Raw genomic sequence first — 19,557 nt, 5'->3', positions numbered from 1 at the left:
GGGAAGGGAGTAGGCAAGCAGTTCTGTAAAATTCTCCACTTGCTCATCTGAATCCTCACTCCATTTCGTAGTACTCCCAAGCTTAGCATTTCTTACATGCCCTCCCTTACTGCTTCAGGATTGACCTTAAAGAGTTAGTGCACTCACTCCCTGTGAAGGAAGTATGTAAGTCATTCTAGTTGGGGCAGAATTCCTCTTTCACTTATCCTCTTTAGCAGATAGGGTGAGGATAGCTGCTGCTCTCTAGTGACTTCTTTCCTTACTGTTCTCATGGGCTTTGCACAAGGGACAGCAAGCTTCTGAAGGGGAAAGAGAGGAAAACTCTTCTCACCCTTTTGTTTTGTATTCCTCATGATGCCAACCTGATAAGCTCAATATTACAGTTACAGATAATGATCAGTGACCACCACACTATTCTCACACTTGCAAATAATATGTGGTCATGAGAATCACTTGAATTATCCTCTCAAACACATGTGCGAGTGAGTATATAGTGCAATTGGGTAAGGGTCACATTATGTGTCATCATCTCCTAAAGTTCTTTCAGAGTTCCAGTGAAATCTGTAAACATTCATCTCTCTCCACATCAGTATTGCTTTTATGCCAGATATTCGATACTGTGTAATTCCTTAGAAATTTGATGACTCAGTCTATTTCTAGCCTATGGCTGAACTTATCTACTTGCACACATTTGCATAAAAGTAACTGATGCTAAAATGACTCAAAGCCAGGCATGATGTTGCATGCCTTTAATCCCATCACTCAGGAGGCAGAGGCAGAAGGATCACCATGAGTTTGAGGTCACCCTGGGACTACATAGTGAATTCCAGGTCCGCCTGAGCTACAGTGAGACCCTACATCGACAAACCAAAAACAAACAAACAAACAAATCCCTAAAATGACTCAAATGTTCAGAGAAACACAATGCCCAGTACTGTAAAAGACAGGGATCTTCTTCCAGCAAGCCAAGGATGTTTCGGTAATCACTGATCTTTCCCAATTAAAATAGGTGTTCATAAGACCCACCCATGATACCAGTAGCTGATTTCACACTTCACCTCTAACTGTGTTGCTCTGATCCTGAGCCTCTTCTGTTTACACTTTTCTGGTTCTCTGATCTTGTGATTACACCTTGCACCCCAAGCTACTATCAGTATTTCATTTCTTGGTCCCAACTCATTCTGATTTCATACTTCAAATGTAATAACCCTTATAGATTCTAGAACCAGTATCACTACTGTCTCTTCATCCTGAGCTCTCATCTCTAGCTTTCAACTTTATATACTATGTTAGTCAAGTACACATAAAACTGAAGAAAGGGGCTGGAGAGATGGCTTAGCGGTTAAGCGCTTGCCTGTGAAGCCTAAGGACCCCAGTTCGAGGCTCCGTTCCCCAAGTCCCACGTTAGCCAGATGCACAAGGGGGCACATGCGTCTGGAGTTCGTTTGCAGAGGCTGGAAGCCCTGGCAAGCCCATTCTCTCTCTCTCCCTTTATCTGTCTTTCTCTCTGTGTCTGTCGCTCTCAAATAAATAAATAAACAAATAAAAATTTAAAAAAAAAACTGAAGAAAGTCTGCTCCTTTTCAGGTAGGTTACAAAGTTTATTAAATACATTTCACAAGATACAATCATCATGTGGGGATTATATTTATGGTTCTGCAGCTAGCATGCTCAATATGCATTAATTAATTCAGCAATTTTTGCATACATCTCTGCAGCAATTACTTTAGGCGAGCACACATTAGACTTCAACATAGCTAATTTGTTTTGGCAGTATTAGGCACTAACCTTTCTTGAATGTAAGATATTAAAATAACTAGCTGTCAAAGTTAATACTTGATGGAGACCTAAACAATACAGGAAATTTAGATATTATTAACTGTTAATCATCTCTTAAACACTATATATTGAAAGAGAGAATTCTCATAGCCAGTGTTAGAGATTAGTTTGTTTTTCTTAAATACTTGGTATCGTATGAAGCAGTCTTTTGACTGTGAGGCTTTAGTAGTTTCTTAAACATTGCCTCTCCATTCTGCCCATAATTCAGTGACACTACCAGCTCACACATGTATAGTCATTGTGAGAACACATGCTCCCAGGAATAATACAGTTACTTAACCACACTGCCTCTGTGTCTCACTCATCCCTGCCTTCTGTTCTCCTTGGTTTCTTACATTAATTCTTTCTTTCTGGTTGCTTGTATTGTTTTGAAACTGAGAGATTATATACAAAGAATACAGTGCACAAAGTACACCCATCCTAAGTATGTACTGATGACTTTTATTCTTATATCCAAGTAGTCTCCTGTTAGATCCAAGCACCCATTTTCCTTGTTTTTTTTTTTTTTTTTTTTCATAAACTATTCCATCCTTTGGGCTCCTTTTTCTAATATCCTGCATGAGTTTGTATGACTCCTAAACTTTAGCTTTCTTTGCCCTTTCTTACCTTGACTTGGCTTCAAATATTCCCTTGAATTAGCTCTAAGATGGCCCTTCATAATAACTGCCATGACTTTGCCACTAGAGGAGAGCAAACAATTTCAATATTTTTTCAAGCAAATGTTGACACTAGGCACATCTAAGGATAAATGGCTAAATCAAATATTTTGCTTTAAATTTATTTTCATGTAATTCTGGAAAATTTCTATGCACAAAACTTCTCTGCCAGTCCTAGTTGGTATTCCTACCCAAACAATGTCATTCTGCATACATTATGTGTACATTCTCAGAGAACAAACTAAGTAATTCTTATTCTCAGGGATGGCTTTTGACAGTACTGAGCTATCTTTTGGCCATTTATTGTGAAAGATTCCCAATCACTCTCCATAAGCTTCATTGGACTTTACATTTTCATCATTTGTGAAAATGTCACCACTATTTTGATTCATTTTTTTATTTCCCTGGTGAAACTTTTGTAGCACACCCATTTACTTTCAACTATGTTATGCATATTGGAACTTTTTGTCTGCATGGGGAAAAAGCTCAATTAACTATCACTTTTTGGGGGAGGGGGTTTTGAGGTAGGGTCTCCCTCTAGCCCAGGCTGACCTGTAATTCACTATGTAGTCTCAGGGTGGCCTCAAACTCTCAGCAATCCTCCTACCTCTGCCTCCCCAGTTCTGGCATTAAAAGTGTGTACCATCCATCCAGCCTTTAACTCTCACTTTGTATAATTACAGTGCAATATTTTTAGGGCTCATCAAAAAGATTTCCTTTATTGAAATTATGAACAAATGACTTTTGATCATTTACTTACTATGGACATTAAGAGATACAGTGACCCACTGCAAATCTCTCCCCGAACACACTGTTAGTCTAAGTTTAAAATGCATGCAAAGCAGGCTAATTATTAGACACAGATAAGAATTTTACATTAAATAGACTTTTTACCATCTTTATGTACATACAAAGAATTATGCTTTACTATTGCCATGAAAATAAATGCTGAAATATAGTTTCATAAAATGATAAAATGGTACAACTGTGAAATCTGGGCTATTTCAATGACTTTTGAAGAAGAAATTATACAATCAATATGTTCAGTTGTTTCTGGAACTATTAGGTAGCAGAATACACATAGATTATAGATCAAATCTATACATTTCCTTTGATATCAATCGAGGTTAAACCCAATACTTGAAAGTAAGAATGTAAAGAAAATATAAGAAGTGCTTAAGGAATTGAGTATAATCAGTTTAAATTAGTACAAGTTGGTAGTATTACCCCAGACTTTTCTTCTTATTGTCTATATTTTGTAATTTCAAAAGTTTTAGAGAATGCTCACTATGCCAGCACCTATACTAAAACTGAAACAATCCAGAGATTCACATCGTCCCTGGGCAGGCATGATATGTGCACAAGGATGATACAAAAATCTGTGAAGCATTCCTTGCTTTTTTAAAAAAAGATGTTTTGGAAATAACTGGATGATCTCTAAATGTTTTTTCTTATTACTAAGTGGTTCAGAAAAAGAATACAGAGAGTTCCTTCAAACACAGCTCACGTGTGGAATGATTGGATCATCTTCCTTGTTACATCACTGTCTTGGTTACATCCAACCACAAGCCTGAAAAGCAAAGACATAGAACAACATTTTATAGTTGCCAGGGTGCATTATGGAATAGAGTTGGACAGTTGGTGACATTAAGATGTTTTGGTTTGTTTGTTTGTTTTCTTTTCGAGGTAGGGTCTCACTCTAGCCCAGGCTGACCTGGAATTCACTATGGAATCTCAGGGTGGCCTCCAACTCATGGCAATCCTCTTACCTCTGCCTCCTGAGTGACATTAAGTTTTTTAAAAAGTTGTTTCTTAAATACTTTTACTTAAATATATTAAAAGAAAACCTTCATGCCTGTCATCCTTGAGGAAGGATTTGAAACATCTCCACGTTAGTTTCTCATTGTTTCTCAAAGTATGTAATCACACACACACATACATCTATCAAGATTAACCAGCTAATGGTCAGGGTTAGTCAACCTTTTTTTTTTTTTTTTTTTTTTTCCTAATGCAAGAACTAAATACAAAAGTTGACAGTCCTGATGTCATGGAAGCATGACCTGAGAAGTTTTAAAAAACAATTTTGACCCACTTCTGACTACTTACTTTAGAATAGCTGAAGTCAGAGCCAGACATTTACATGTTTTGATGGCTTCTTGTGTGACAAAAGTCCAGCTAGGTTGACATACATCAAACTAAGAATAAGAAATTAAAAACAAGCTACTTCTAACTTTGATGTTGTACCTTTGTTAAAATAGGTGGAAAACTAGTGAAACAGTTTATTATAATATACTATGATGATGTGTTTCCTTTAACTAAAAAAAATATTTTTTAAAAAATAAAAGGCATACAATATTACATGTATTGATGGATCACTGTATGTGAAACTTCTTTAAGGACTGAGACCATACCTAATCTGGTGAAAAGTAGTATCCAGTATGACTGATTTTCTTAATGACATAAATGCCAGTTAGCTTCATCTGGCCTTTCAGTGTCCCACAGCGGCAATTTAAATATAAAATGAGAAAAGGAAAGAAGGGAGGAAGGGTAGTAATTGTGTTCCTACTGTAAAATGGCATATTTATTCATCTTTCCTCCATAATTTAAAATTCCTTAATTCCAAAAGCATAGATGGGGCTATCATTTTAAGTGCTCAAAGGGTCCCAGTTTTTATATTCACTGTAATTCCTTAATTACATTCCTTGATGGCATCATGGAATGTCATTCACAGTGAATGAGTCACATGTTCATGTTATGCAGGATTATCAAACAACACTCAAAGTGCAGATGTTCTAAATAATTGACCAGCAATGTAATTAATTACTTGAAGTGATACTGAAAGAAACACATAGGATAAAAGCTTGCAGACTTGAAACTTTCAGCTTCTTTGTGAAAGACTCCTCATGGTCTAGTCTTGAATTTCTTATAAGCATGTGTCCCGTCTTGTTTCTTGTTACAACTTCAACCAGACAGGAAACTGGATGAAATTTGTAACTGTTAAACATAATTAATATGGTTAACTAGATTATTCATTTCCAGACAAACGTATATGTGTAGTAAAAAATAAAGAACTCTGAAATTCATCATTTGATTAGTACCATTGGTTTGCAGCATTAAAAAAAAAAGTCAAAAGCTCTTAGATTATAACCAGTTCATTTTCTAAAGTAACAAGGATTTGGTTCATTTTCCCATTAAGTGCTAAGTGAAAATTACTGTACAGAAATTTATGGTGAAATGACAATTTTTAAAAGTATGAAATATACTTAATTACTGTAACAAAGTTATAGGTTATTTTTGAATTACAATAAGTTGCATAAAGTTACATAAGTTTAAAGTGGCATCAAGGAGTCATATTTATTTGAGATTTTAAAATTTCACATCCAGGATGTGAATGTGATTGCTTTACTAGTTTCTTAAAATCTTAATTATGCTTAAAAAAAAGGACATTTTAATTGAATTTATGTTTTAAAACCTGAACACAAAAGTGTTACTGGCACAAATTGTAAAACATTTTAATAAATCCAAGAACATTTGAGACGTCCTCGGTTTGTAAGATCTGTGGGTGTTGGACACTGGGACATGAGTGAATGTGAAAAGCCCACGTGTACTATTATGCATCACACAGCCGGTGAGCTCCCAGTCACAGGGATTGTTCTGATGGTGAACTGAGTTGTCATTTCATCAGAAACGTCCCAGTTTCTGTAACACCTTACTGTGTTCTAGCTCACTTGAGAAAGCTAAGTGTCTATATGACATTTCAGCCAAATTATACATATATATGTCCATATATATCTGCACATATATACATATATATATATGTATATATATATATTCATCCTTGACACATTTTTTATATTTAGTTGCAGAAGGCTTTGATAGCATCTCAGATGTTTTTGTGATGTTCAGAATCATATTCCTAAAACTTTCCCTTAATTCAAATATGTACCCAGCTGTGGTTTCTGAAAGTGAGGATTTTTTTAAGTAAACATGTATATACACATACACACACCACACACACATATGGTGTGTGCTAATTTCAAATTCATTGTTAGTACAAAATTTCAATTATCCTAAGTATAATTAAAAGAAGTTATTAATTTTGAAAGGTAGAATGAGTGAGCCTTTTAAAAATAAAATGCAATATACTAATTCTGAAACTCTGGGATTTCCAAGTCAGTGAGTTTAAGTGAATTCACATCTTCCAAAATCCTGATTACCGTAAAAAAGCCTATATGTATTAAGAATTAGACCCTTTAGTTTATACTATATTATTAGAAGAGATATTGTAATATCAGATTCCCAGAAAGATATTGTTAGATGTCTGAAATTTTGTGATTTTAATTGGAATGAAACTGAGATAAATGACTCTTCTAAGACTCTTGTGTGTAAGTGGGACTTCCCATGATTCAGAATGTGGTGAACAGCTTCACAAACACCCTCTCACACTACTCACTCCCATTTGAAGCGGAAGGTAAAAGTTTTAAAGAAAACCTGACATAATTAGTCAATGCTGGTCAAACATGATGTAAATGAGACTTTTAATGAAATCAGCCATCAATTTTTCCTTTTGAAATAGTTATAAATATCCACATCACAAAAGACTTAAACTACTGTAAAAATTTCAGATTTGGCCATCCATTTTGATTTTCAAAGCAAGAAACATCTAGAAAAGACTGAATATTAAAAGTAGTGAAAACCAAACTTTAATCCACTACTTTTTAAATCAAAAGAATTTAACCAACTCATGACAAAAATGAGTGAGGAAGCAAGATGGTAAATGGCGATGCTGTCCGGAAACTGGGTATCAAAAACCTTAACATTTGGACATTACAGACATCTTTGGGTAATTTTTTTTTTTTTTTTAACAGTTGTCTCATAGAGGACTCAGGAAACAGAGCGGTATGTGCTTTCCAACGACTTCTGCCCTGGCTTATCCGAAACCAATTTTAGCTTGTTGTTCGCAGTCGGCGTTGTGAATCCTCACTTCTTTTAATAATGTTTCTGAGAATTCTGGAATTTCCTGAAACCGCGGTGTGCAGAGGAGGAGGTGCTCCTTCTCCGGGCAACGTGGTTGCTGGAGGTTCTTTCCCCGCCGTGCTCTGGCTCCGGGAGCGTTCTCGGTACGGGCGGCGGGGATGGAGGGCGGGGGTGGGGGGCGCGGAGGTGCCGCAGGCCGGTCACGCGCGGGGCTTCCCCTCGTCCGCGCCGAGGAACCCCGGGAGCGGAGACGCCCGGGATGCTCCGGGACGATCGTGCGCGGCCGGGGGGCTCGCGCGGGCCTGCGGACGCCGGGACCCCGCGCCTCGCCCCCGGCCGGTGGGCGGGAAGCCGCGCTCGGGCCGTCGAGCCCCGGCGGCGCCGCGTGCGCTCTCAGGAGGGTGTGCAGCGCGGGGCCGCACGCGCGCGGGCCTGAGAACCGAGGGCGTGGCGGAGGCGTGGCGCGCGGCGTCCGGGCCGGGAGCTCGGCTCCCTCCCTGGCGGCGGACCTCGGGAGGCGGTGGGCGGGCCGCTGGGCCAGCGCGGGGCGGGGATGGGTGTGGGGGACGGCGGGAGGGGGCGGCGGTGGGGGGGAGAAGCCGCGGCCCCGGCGGCGGCGGCGGCGGCGGCGGCGCGGCGGCTGCCCGGCTCCCGCTCTCTTCCCCGGCCGCCAAGCAGCAGCCGCCGTGGGCGTGGCCTGCGGTGATTGGCGGGCGGGCGGGGAGGTCGGAAGTACTTTGTTTTTTATGCTAATGAGGGAGTGGGGCTTGTCCGTATTTACGTTGAGGCGGGAGCCGCCGCCCTTCATTCACCCACATGGTCCTTCGAGGTGCCGCCGCCGTCCCCGCCGCCGGACTCGCGCCTTCCTTCGCGCCACTTCGCGCCCTCGGGCGAGGAGGAGGAGAGGAGGAGGCCCTAGGGGTGGGGACGACCCCCGGCGCGCCGTCGCCGCTCGCCGCGCCGGAGAAGCCCTTCGCAGCGGCCGGCCGCACCCCCCCTGCCTCCCCCCCACACACCCACACCCCGGCCTGGGCCCTCGGGCCGCGCGTGGGGAGGAGGGAGCCCGCGGCGGGCCCGGCGAAGATGGTGGCGGCTGCTGCTCCGGGTGAGTGTGCCCGCCCGCCCCGCCGCCGCCGCCGCCGCCGGTTGAGGTTGAAACCTGTTGTGTGCGGGCGGCGGGGCGGCCGGGCGGATCTGGCCCGGGGCGTCGTGGCGGCCGGGACACGGCAAGCCGCCGTCGCTGCCCCGTGCCCGCTCGCTGCACGCGGGCCGGCCGAGGGTGGGGGGACGCGGATCGGCGGCCGCGCCCGGGACGCGCGCGCGGTGGAGCCGGCGGGGCGGCCCCCCGGGACGGGCGGCGGCACACAATGGCCCCTCGGGGTGGACGGCGCACGAGGCCCGCGCCCCGTCTTCCCGGGCTCGGGCGGGCGGGCGGCGCCGGCGGCCCGGGGAAACTTTCTCCGGGGGGCGAGAGTTAAAGCGCCGCCAGAACAAAGCGGCGGCGGCACATGGGGCAGGCCGCGGGGCCGGGAGGGGGCGCGCCCACGAGGCGGCGGCGGCGTGGCGTGGCGTGGGCGGGCAGGCGGGCGCTGGGCTCCCCGAAAACTTTGTGCGCGCCCCGGGCTGCTGCAGGAGCGGCTCGAGCCGGAGGACGGGTGCCCCGGGCGCTCCGCGTGGGGCTTTGTGTCCCGCCCGCGTGGGCCGCCCTCGGCGGGCGCGGTCCTAACTTCCTGCAAGCGCGGCGGCGGTGGCGGCGGGGCCCGCGTCGCTCGGGCGCCCGGTGGGCCCGCGGGTGGACGTGGGCAGCCCTCCCCGCGGACTCCGGCGAGCGGGGCGCGCCCGGGCCCCGGCAGGCTTCGGCGGGAGCCGCGTCCCCGCCGCCGCCATGTTCCTGCGGGGTGAGGGCGGGGGACATGGCGGCGACTGCGCGCCACCGCCGCCGCCGCCGCCGATTGTTCCCGGCTTAGGCCTCGGGCCGCGTGCGCCGGGCCCCGCCGCCGAGCCTCCCCCGCCCCTCGGGGCCGTGCTCGCGGACGGGAGGGCGGGAGGGAGCGGGGAGGGGGTGGGGGCGGGCGGGGGACACAAAGGAGGGACACGGCGTGGCCTCGGCGCCGCCGCCGCCGCGCTCCGGCCTGGGCGCCGCCGCCGCCGCCGCCGCCGCCGCTCGCCCGCGCGGCCACCGCCGGGAAACGGAGCGCGGGGGGGAGGAGTCGCCGCGTCCGGCGGGCCCGGCTCTGACCCGTCGCCCCCTGGTGGCCGCGCGGGGACCCGCCGCGCGCGCGCGCGCTCCCCTTGTGCGACATGTGCTTGCGGGGGCCCGGGCTCCATGAGCGTGGCGGGCACTTTGCGAAGGGCCCGGGTGCTGCCGCTGCTGCTTCCTGCTGCCCCGGCTTTTTTCTTTCCTCTTCCCAAGCTGCGGCCGAGGAACCGGACGACGGGGCCGGGCTCCGGGCTGGCACCGGAGCGAAAGGGAAAGCAGTGAAGCCACATGCCACGAGGACCTCTGCAGTTGGGGGAAACAACTCTTTATCCCGGCTTGCAGCCACGAGGTCCTGATGGGGGAGGGGTGGTGAAGAATAGTCCCTCGGCTCGCTCTCTCCTCCTCCCCGGAGCCGTGCAGTGGAGTCCAGCATTGCTTTGCTCATCGCCTGAAAGGATTTTCAAGAGCTTATTATTGCTAGGGCCGCGCCGACGGATCCGGATGGATTTTTCAACTTTATTCTCGTCCGCGTTTTTGACCGATACATTGTTGGCCCTTTAAATCCTACTTACTGATACTGTCTGTTCCTCTGTTGTTTGACTTTTCAAGTGGATCCAATGAATTGTTTAGGAGGGCGTTGGAAAGAAAACAAAACTCAAGCATAGGTTGGCAAATGGTAATTTTTGAGCAAATGTGTTTATCTCTTCTCTGTCTCCCCCCCCCTCCCCAGCCACAGTCATACACGTGGACCTAGCATCACCAAAAGCCAGTGTCCTCAGGATCCTTGCTGAGAAGGAAGTTTGCATGAATGGGTATGTATTGTGTCCATTTGTTAACTTTCTTTGGCATTTCTTTTGACTTATGCCTTTCAGTTAAATTAGTAGAATAGGTTTGGACTTTCAAGAATGAAATGATGTTGTAAACTCAAGTATAGTTTAGCTACTTTTTAAGGAAGTAACAGTGCAATGTAAATGCTCTTCCATTTCTTTAGAGACAGTGTCCAAAGTAGTGTTAGGGCCTCTTGTAATTTGGATTAATAATTAGATTCTATATTGAGGATTTTTTTAGAAGTTTTACAAGTGAAATTTGAAATTTAGTTGCAACTATAATCATTAAAACCATCCCGAGTGTTTGCTAATTGGAAGCCAGAAGATAAGGAAATGCTTTTTATGCCACGTGGATGTGAAGATTTCCTCTTGAAAGGTACAGGAGTCTTGGCCCAGTTGGTAGATAATGCTTTCTTGGCAATGTGATTTGTCCTTAAATAATTCATTTGGGGTCTGCCTGGTGCCACTATTTTAATTAATGGTGAATATGGCTTCTGTGAAAAATTCAGTTTTGAAGAAGTAAACATAGCCTAAATGGAACTTTGGGCCTTCCTGGTTATTTCTCTTTGTCGTGCTGAGGGTCATGTGTTAATCAGGTGCTAGGGCTTGAAGGGCTAGGGCTATTCCATCTAATTATTTATTTCAAATTTAGCAGGACTGGAAGGAACATCACCTTATGAGACTGAAGATTGTGACGAGTCAGAATAATGTCAAAGTGCTTACAGTGCAGGTAGTGATATGTGCATCTACTGCAGTGAAGGCACTTGTAGCATTATGGTGACAGCCGCCTCGGGGGCCACGGTGGGCTTTAGTGCGCAGGGCTGCTGCTGCTGCTGAGAGCTTTTTGTTCTAAGGTGCATCTAGTGCAGATAGTGAAGTAGACTAGCATCTACTGCCCTAAGTGCTCCTTCTGGCATAAGAAGTGATGTTGCGTCCTGTGTCCAAGCGGAGCAAGTTCGTAGGGGTTTTAATAGTGTGTTTGCAGCCCTCTGTTAGCTTTGCATACTTGCACTACCAGAAGAATGTAGTTGTGCAAATCTATGCAAAACTGATGGTGGCCTGCTATTTACTTCAAGTGACTTCTTTCTTTCTTTATTTTTTTTTTTTTACTAATTTTGTGTACTTTTATTGTCGATGTAGAATCTGCCTGGTGTGCCTGATGGACAGCTCTGCAGCACTAAAGTGCTTATAGTGCAGGTAGTGTCTCGGGATCTACTGCATCGTGAGCACTTACAGTGCTGCCGGCTGTAGAGCGCCAGCGCCGGCCGCCGCCAGTCACGCTGCCCTGTCACTGAGCACTGCTCTATGGTTAGTTTTGCAGGTTTGCATCCAGCTGTGTAATATTCTGCTGTGCAAATCCATGCAAAACTGACTGTGGTGGTGAAAAGTCTGTAGAGAATTAAGGGAAAATCAAACCCCTTTCTACACAGGTTGGGATTTGTTGCAATGCTGTGTTTCTGTATGGTATTGCACTTGTCCCGGCCTGTTGAGTTTGGTGGGGATTGTGACCAGAAGATTTGAAAATCAAATATTGCTCAAGATGCCGATTTCCACTGTAAAATGTTCCAAGAAATACGAAGTACAGAGAAACTCTGACATCTAATTTACTCATCATTGTAAAGCACATAACTGCTTCTTGAAGTCAAGTGTTTTGTGTAACTAGAATGTTTCATTTGTGCATGTTAGGCTTTTAAATGTTGCCCTTTTTGTGGAGTTAGACTTGGCTAGGAAGTATTCCATTATGATTGTGAACAGGCTTCTGTAAATGCATAACACCTGATAGTTAACATCTTTTTGGTTCTTTCGACCTAGTGTGATGCTCAGAACTTTACTTAATCTAACTTGATAACTTACAAAGTATCAGTCAATGATTTAAGAGGACAAAAATGTCACTTTATTAAAATCCATGTGTATAGAGAATTTTTAAAAGCATGGTACTTAGAATGAGACCCTTGGGAGTAAACAAATGTATTCTTAATGCATGAATGAGCAAGTTACCTGGTTCTGTATTCGTTTCTTTCTGTTACGTGTGTATTCTGTAAATACCCAGGACCCTCAGTCTGCTCTCACCACCTGGAACCTAAAGTCAGTTGGGATTAAAGGAGCGACAAGACAAGGCTATGCCATTTGGAATGAAGGGCATGCACCTGATTTAGGAATGCCAGGAGTGGGCATTGTAATACTAACGTGTTACAGTCTTTTGCACAAGCTGGTCTTGGGCAGCACTGAGTGGTGTATGTTACTAGGGTGGACCTGTAGAGCCATCTCATTGGAAAGGATTAAGAAGTGGTTCCAGGCTGAGATGCACTTTTCTTGAGCAGTAAGTTTGTGAAGCTAGAAACAGTCTTGGATTCCTGTATAAAAAGGTAAGAATTTCACAGCTCTCGTGAGTTCTGTCACAAGACAATTTCAGAAAGGATAATTGGAATTGTGCAGTGATTATGAAATGGAAAACTGTTGTTAACTTGTTCTTGAACCTTTTGAGTTAAAGGAAACCTTAGACTAGTGTAGTTAACTCATAATAAACACTACTTTAAGCTGTTTCAAAAGTTGTGTAATGTTAACATGGTTTATGATACTCTGCAAAGGAGTGCTGTGGTTAGAAGTGATGTCTCTTTGAAAGCATCCTGTTTTAAAGCTTTAGGATTCACTTTTTTTCTTTTAAATACAGACTTGTTGGTCCACTAAAGCTGTATAATAATCACTGTGTTAAGCATACTTGGACTTGAACTGAAGTTTAATTCTAATAAACCAGATAATAGATATGTATGTTTTGTTACGAGGCTGGCAGTGAGGTGAGGTTACGTAGGGCTGAGTGGTAATGGCTGTTGGTTCTGGCTAGAGCATGTGGCAAATGTGTTCATGTTCTGAGATTTCTTTTCACAAGCATGATGATAAATACCTAAAAACCATGCACGTTTGTTTATATGCGTTAATCTTTAGACTATAACATAAAGTTACATTGCCTAACAGCCTTAAAAGTTTCTGGGTGGGGGAACTTTACTCTTATTTTGCATGTGCACTTAATTTTATCCTGTATTTAGAAGGAAAGTGCTTAAGACTTTGATTTTACTGAAATGTGTAAGATCTTCATTTTACAGGCATGCTACCTAAGCTCAGGAAGCCAGTCTTGGATTGCCATGAAGACTCACAAGTACTACACAAGTGATAAAATGCAGCCTGCAGCTTCCTGGAGGACCATCAGCGTCACAGTGTGTGTTTAATGGAATTCTGTTTTGTGATTGTTTTGTGGAGAATTAACAGCTGAGCAGTAAGTGAGAGCTTAGTATGCAAGGCCCATATTAGGTGTCTTGACTAGAAGGAAGCATCATTCTCCCTTGAAGTTTTCCAGATTATTCCATTGCTTACAGGTGATTATTTTACTATCTCAGTCTGAATTATGCTTTACTTTCATGTTTGAACAAAGTCAAATCAAGGTGCATTAGTTTTAAAATGTTAAGAAAATAAACATAGGCCCATATGAATTTTAAAGCACAATAAAATTGTTAAAACATTTTCGTTTTCTTTCCCAAATAATCAGACACATGTGGAAATGCAGCATTAATGGGTGTCTAATGAAGCTTTTTCATTTTGGCCATGCTGCTTGAATTTTTTTATGCACTTGATGTTAATAAAGTACTGTTTAAAATTGTTAAATATAAAAAACAAGCAAAGTTTATTAAATAAAGTTGTCTTTAACAGTTTTTCTGATCTTGTGTTTTTCCTACAAGTGGTTTAAAGCCTTTTACATGTTTAGAGACTGGGATACATATAGAAGTTGTCTGCTGTCTTATTTAATTTTACTTTAATTTCTGTAGAATGTGTAGTAGTATCTTAATTTTATAGATAAATAAGATTTGAAAAAAATTGAGGATAAAAAATTTAAATTAATGCTGAATTCAAACGTGTTCAAAATATTCACCTGTTACAGGTATCCTTCACCTTTGAATAAATCTAAAGTCATGCATGCAGTCCTTTAATTTGGAGATTGATTTGATAGATAAGTTTTTCTAAGGACAAACTTGTCTTCAGGGCTGTAAGGTACAGGTCTAGCCCTAGTCCAGTTCTGCCTGAAATAAAAGACGTTTTATTCTGACTAGGGTGCCACATGCTTGTTACGCTTATAACTACGTTAAGGTGTCGAAGCTTAGTAGGGAGACCCAAGTGTATGAAATACCTTGAATGAATGAAAGTTCTGCAAACTCATACAGTAATTTGTACATAACTAAACATGGTACAGTTTGAAAACATGGTGCTTGCTTATTGCCAGTAGTGTCAAGAGAATTCAATTCTCAGTGTTTAGTACTTTTAAAATAAAAAGTACACGTTTAATTGTTAATGTGTCACATTTAATGAGACATAGAGAACAGAATGTAATGTGTAGAATCTTAAACAATGGGTGATTAGATCTCAAGTCAAATGTACATTAATGATTTAAGACCACAGGCTTAATTTTAGAGGCATGCATTTAGTAGAAGAGAATGAGTACCTTGTGTGGGCTGGGAAATTACATTAGTTTATGCTGATGTCAAGTTACATAGATGAGTACTGGGCATAGATGGGTTCCACTGAAATTATTTTTATTAGCAAGTAGAGACAAATAGTGGATATGCCCAGGGCTGTAGCCATTGCAGACTTGTGACATTGGATGTTTTGTAGGTGTGGATTCTACTGAAACTCAAAAGGAGTCAAATCTATAGTTGGAATTTTAAGGCATAGATGGGCTACCACTTGTTGGCCAAGGGACCTAGGGCTTCTTGTTAAGGCATTAATAGTTTTTGGGAAGATCTGGTTGCATTTGAACACTGTGTAGGTTCAGTGAAACTTGCAGATTATTGTATATTAGACAAAGTTCCTAACTACAGTAGGGTATTTTAAAAAATATGCTGTCCTGGACCCACAGTACTGATTTAACTATACAGTGAGAAGGGCAGAGTGCTGGTCAGAGATGCATTGAGTGTTTTGATCTTGAAGTGTGAACACTGTATTAGGAATGTGACCAGAAGCTGATACAGAGCAGTTACTAGCACTTAAATCTTCCTACATGTCCTGAGGAAATCTGGACCTTAAGTATCATGTGGAAACCTCGTGCTCCTTCCTCTTTGGCAATGCTCTCAAGTTAGAAAGGATGTTCTCAACATCTTTGCTAATTCTCCTCTTGACAGCACTTACTATTAAAAAGAAATGGGGGCTGGAGAGATGGCTTACTGGGTTAACACGTTTGCCTGCAAAGCCAAAAAGACCCAGGTTTGATTCCCCAGGACCCACGTTATCCAGATGCACAAGGGGCGCACACGCCTGGAGTTCCTTTGCAATGGCTGGAGGCCCTATCTCCCTCTTTTCCTGTCAAATAATAAAATATTTTTTTTTAAAGTGGCTTGAGATCCCAGTGTTCAGTGGTACCCTGTGCTCTGTTGCGCCTTCCTCATCTCTGCCTTTGCCTTCCAGGTAATAGTAGGCGTGCTCCTGTGCCTGTGAGTCTGGCCACCTCTGATCCACATGCCTATGAGTCAGCCCAGTTTCCATGTGTGTGTGTACAAAACACTATATGTTGTATTTAAGTGAGAATCTGATGGTGATCTCAGAAATAAGGATAGATCCTAAATCAGTGACAAAATGGTAAAATGGATGAAATGAAAGTGAATATACTGTTTGTGATTTGTTGTAGTATGTAAGCTTTTTTTTTTTTTTTTTTAACTGGGACCTCCAGCTCCTGTGTTAAATGTCTCGAAGGAAGGCAGGGAAAGGATCAGGAGTTGGAGACCAGCCTGGTCTACGAGACTCTGTCCCTTAAAAATGATAGCCAAGCTCAGCATGTGTCCCTAGGGTAGTCTATGTAGGGTATATAGGAACAAAGTGTGTTGTGAAAACCAGGTACTTTCTTAGATGGCAGAAGAGAAAATAAGGCAAATAATTTCTTGAACTCCGCATGCCTGTGTTCATCTTGTTTGGACCCCAGTTTGGTGTGTGCTCTTCTAAGATAGCGCCTGACACTTAGCTAATTGGCTAAGATTAAATGACTGATAAAGGAGCCTTAGAGTGAAGCTTGGAGTTCTGTGCTAAAGTAGTAGGTAGCCCATTGATACTTAGAAATTTAAGTGTGTGCAGTATGCTCAGCGTCAGGCAAATAGCTGTTGGTTACCTAGTTCACATTGCACTTAAAAAAAAAAAAAGCCTCATTCCCTCAAACACCTGGGTAGAGGGATGACACTATGCTCAAGTCTTAACTTTACATACAATGTCTGGAGCTTCCTTGAAGCACGCAATATCTAGGAAAGCAGTTAAATAGCTGAAAGATAAGGGTTATGGAAAGAGGCCATAGTTAGCTACAGACAGCAAAAAAAAAAAAAAAAAACTCAGTGAGATGAGGGGAGAGATTATCAAGTAAGGACCACTAAACACATGTTGGGATTGTATTTCCCTTGGTAGCTGTTCTGGATTGGCACGAACATCCCAACACAGTAATTTTGTCATATGTTCACTAGGTCAGGTCCTCAGTGATTTCAGTAGGTAGAGAATAGGGAGTCAGCAGGGGGTTTCTCAATGCTCTAGGGGAAGCAAGAGGGTTAGCACCCATTCCTTGGCTCCATCTTCAGGTCCTGCAGTGATAACTAGAGTCCTTGCAGTGCGCTTCTGCCCTCAAAGCACCCTTAAGGACCCTTGTGATTGTATTGGCTCTCAAGGACAGTTGGTCCCTAACCTTAATTCCATTTGCACCTTAATGCCCCTTTGATGTCTAACTTCATATTTCCAGGTTCCAGGGGTTATATTTTTTTTGAAAGCCATCATTTTGCCTGCCACAGCCTCCTCCTCATCTCATGGAATTATGTAATTGGTTAGAATCCTGAAGATTTAATTAAGACTCGGCTTAAATTCTTTTGACCAATGTTAATGGGGGGGGGAGGGCAGTGGACAGAACAAACTCAGGCTGCCTTAGCAATTTTTCTTTACAGCATTTAGACTTCAATGTGTAGAAGTTTAAAGAGAGCATGGTTACTCAAGCTAAATAACCAGTTGTTATTTTGTTTGGGTAAAATGAAGGCTTGCTTAAATGGGAACTGTTCATACGTTTCTCTCAAAGCCATTCTAGAAAACATGAGGTCTCAGTAAACCAGACAGGTAGAGTAATGGAAAGAACTTCAGAGTGGGAAATGATAAAATATTTAGTAGTAAAACGTGTGACCATTAAAGAACTGTTTTGGGGAATATACATCATATAAAGGGACCTTCAGGGTTTAAAGTCTCGAAAAAAAAAAAAAAGGCTTCAAACTGGGGAATGAGCCTTTGGGGACAGATTAAAAAGATTAAAACAAGCAAATCTTTGTTAGATATAGAAATTTGTGTTTTATTTTAATTTCAGTGCAGCCACTAGTAAAGTAAAACACTATTCTTTGAAAGCCCTTGGGGAGAGAAAGAAAAGCTAACAAAATAGCCATACAGCAAAGGACGGAAGGAAGAGCATGTTCTTGGAGGTAGTCTGCTTGTCCTGCAAACCTTAGTGTTGATTATTGTGAATGTGGGCAACTGGTGACCTGCCTGTGGTCAAAGGTAAATCCCAGCCCCTACATTGCTACTTTCTGGCCTAGCAACAACTGGTAAACCACAGGTCCCTGTAAACAAGAAGCATATTTGTCTGAATTTCCTCAAAATATCCGGAAAGTAGTAATTCTTATATATTCAGTAAATATCAAATAAATTGATTTAATTACTTTACCATTGACATTGGTGATAATGCTATTGTAGGTAACTCCTTGTCATTTTCAGTTTCTCATCTTCTAAGCCTACTTTGTTTTGATTTTTTTCCAGAAGTAAGAGTGGAGAGTATGCTAATTTTGGGGGAAAGAACAGCATACAACCACATGGTAATTGATAGAAGCAAAGGCCATCTGGACTTATGTGTGATGTGTAAGAGTGGCAGAGACTGCTGACTGGGACAGGAGAGAGAGGGTTGGTTGTGGTTTATAACAGTTCCCAGAAGCAACAACCCAGTGATGTGAGCTGCCACGGGCTTATAAATCTAGGAAGCTGAGGCAGGAGAATGACGAATATGAGGCTTACCCTGGCTCCATACTGAGTTTATGACCATCCTGGGCAACTAGTGAGAGTCCGCCTCCAAAACAACAATAAATAGCAGTGTTCCTATTTTTTATTTAATAAGGAAATGGAAAATCGTAAGTCCATGACCTCAAGACCTAAATTACTTGACCTTTCTGTGTTGCTAGTTCCCAGTAGACAGCTGTTGTCTGATGCATGACTCTAGAACACAGGCTTGCGTCCTTAAGGAGATTACAGGTGGTTCTGAGATAAGCCGCATGTAAAATCAGAATTAGTATAATGAAGTGGTAACTGACACTAAATGAAAGGCTCAGAAAGTAAGTGCTACTGTAGTTCAGAGGGGGAATGACTAATGCATAAGTACTGTGCATTTGGTCCACATTTAAGCACACGGGTAATTAGAAGGGCAGACTTGTTACTCAGTCTAATGTAGCATATATAAATACAGTAATTAGGTGGATTTTTATTTTTGACAATTGGGCCATGGTATGTTTGTCCTTTAAAATGAGGAATCTAACATTTAACTTATTTTCCAGTCAAAAATGGAAGGTACAAGTTTCAGTCATACTTGATTGATAGGTCTTATTGTCAGAATAAAATTCTGGTTTACTTGCTTATATAGAATTTTAGACCTTTGACTGCTGTTGAAATGCTTGCCTCCTCAAAAATGGAGGTGGATATTAGAATATTGAAGACCCAAAGCAGCATATTTTATTCATTTAAAAAACTTACTTAATCCTGGTGATGTTTACTGTAATATTTTAATCATAGGTCTCCTTCCAAAAGGGATGCCATTCAGAAGTAATTTTCATTTTTGTATCGGGCTATTACTTTTGTATTCATTTGGTTTATAAAAAAAATTAAGGGACAGCAATACATTTAGCAGTCATGTAATTCAACTTTAAATTACAGGGTTCTTACACATCCAGCTCTGTGTAATGACAGGATCTGGAAACAGGAAGCACAGATGAACCTTCAAAAATCTGCCAGAAAAATGTTAAAA

The 19,557-nt window shown here is 42.7% G+C and overlaps 1 long non-coding RNA gene and 1 pseudogene across 3 annotated transcripts; both read left to right on the top strand.

Annotated features, from left to right (window-relative positions):
* Positions 1-3,775: 3,775 nt before the first annotated feature.
* Positions 3,776-3,896, top strand: LOC123459755 (annotated as a pseudogene).
* Positions 3,897-8,535: 4,639 nt separating this feature from the next.
* Positions 8,536-14,203, top strand: LOC123459364. Of its 3 annotated transcripts, none has more exons than XR_006636252.1 (4): positions 8,536-8,577; positions 10,403-10,484; positions 12,746-12,865; positions 13,601-14,203. It is a non-coding gene; the product is annotated as an uncharacterized LOC123459364 (long non-coding RNA). The 3 variants fall into 3 exon arrangements; XR_006636253.1 differs by having other exon boundaries at positions 13,586-14,203; XR_006636251.1 differs by lacking the exons at positions 8,536-8,577; positions 10,403-10,484 and having other exon boundaries at positions 11,648-12,865.
* The last annotated feature ends 5,354 nt before the right edge of the window (positions 14,204-19,557 follow it).

This window comes from Jaculus jaculus, chromosome 3, assembly GCF_020740685.1.
Source record: "Jaculus jaculus isolate mJacJac1 chromosome 3, mJacJac1.mat.Y.cur, whole genome shotgun sequence".
Lineage (NCBI taxonomy): Eukaryota > Metazoa > Chordata > Mammalia > Rodentia > Dipodidae > Jaculus > Jaculus jaculus.
Note: the sequence above shows the minus strand (reverse complement) of the source record. Positions and strands in the feature narration are given on the sequence as shown.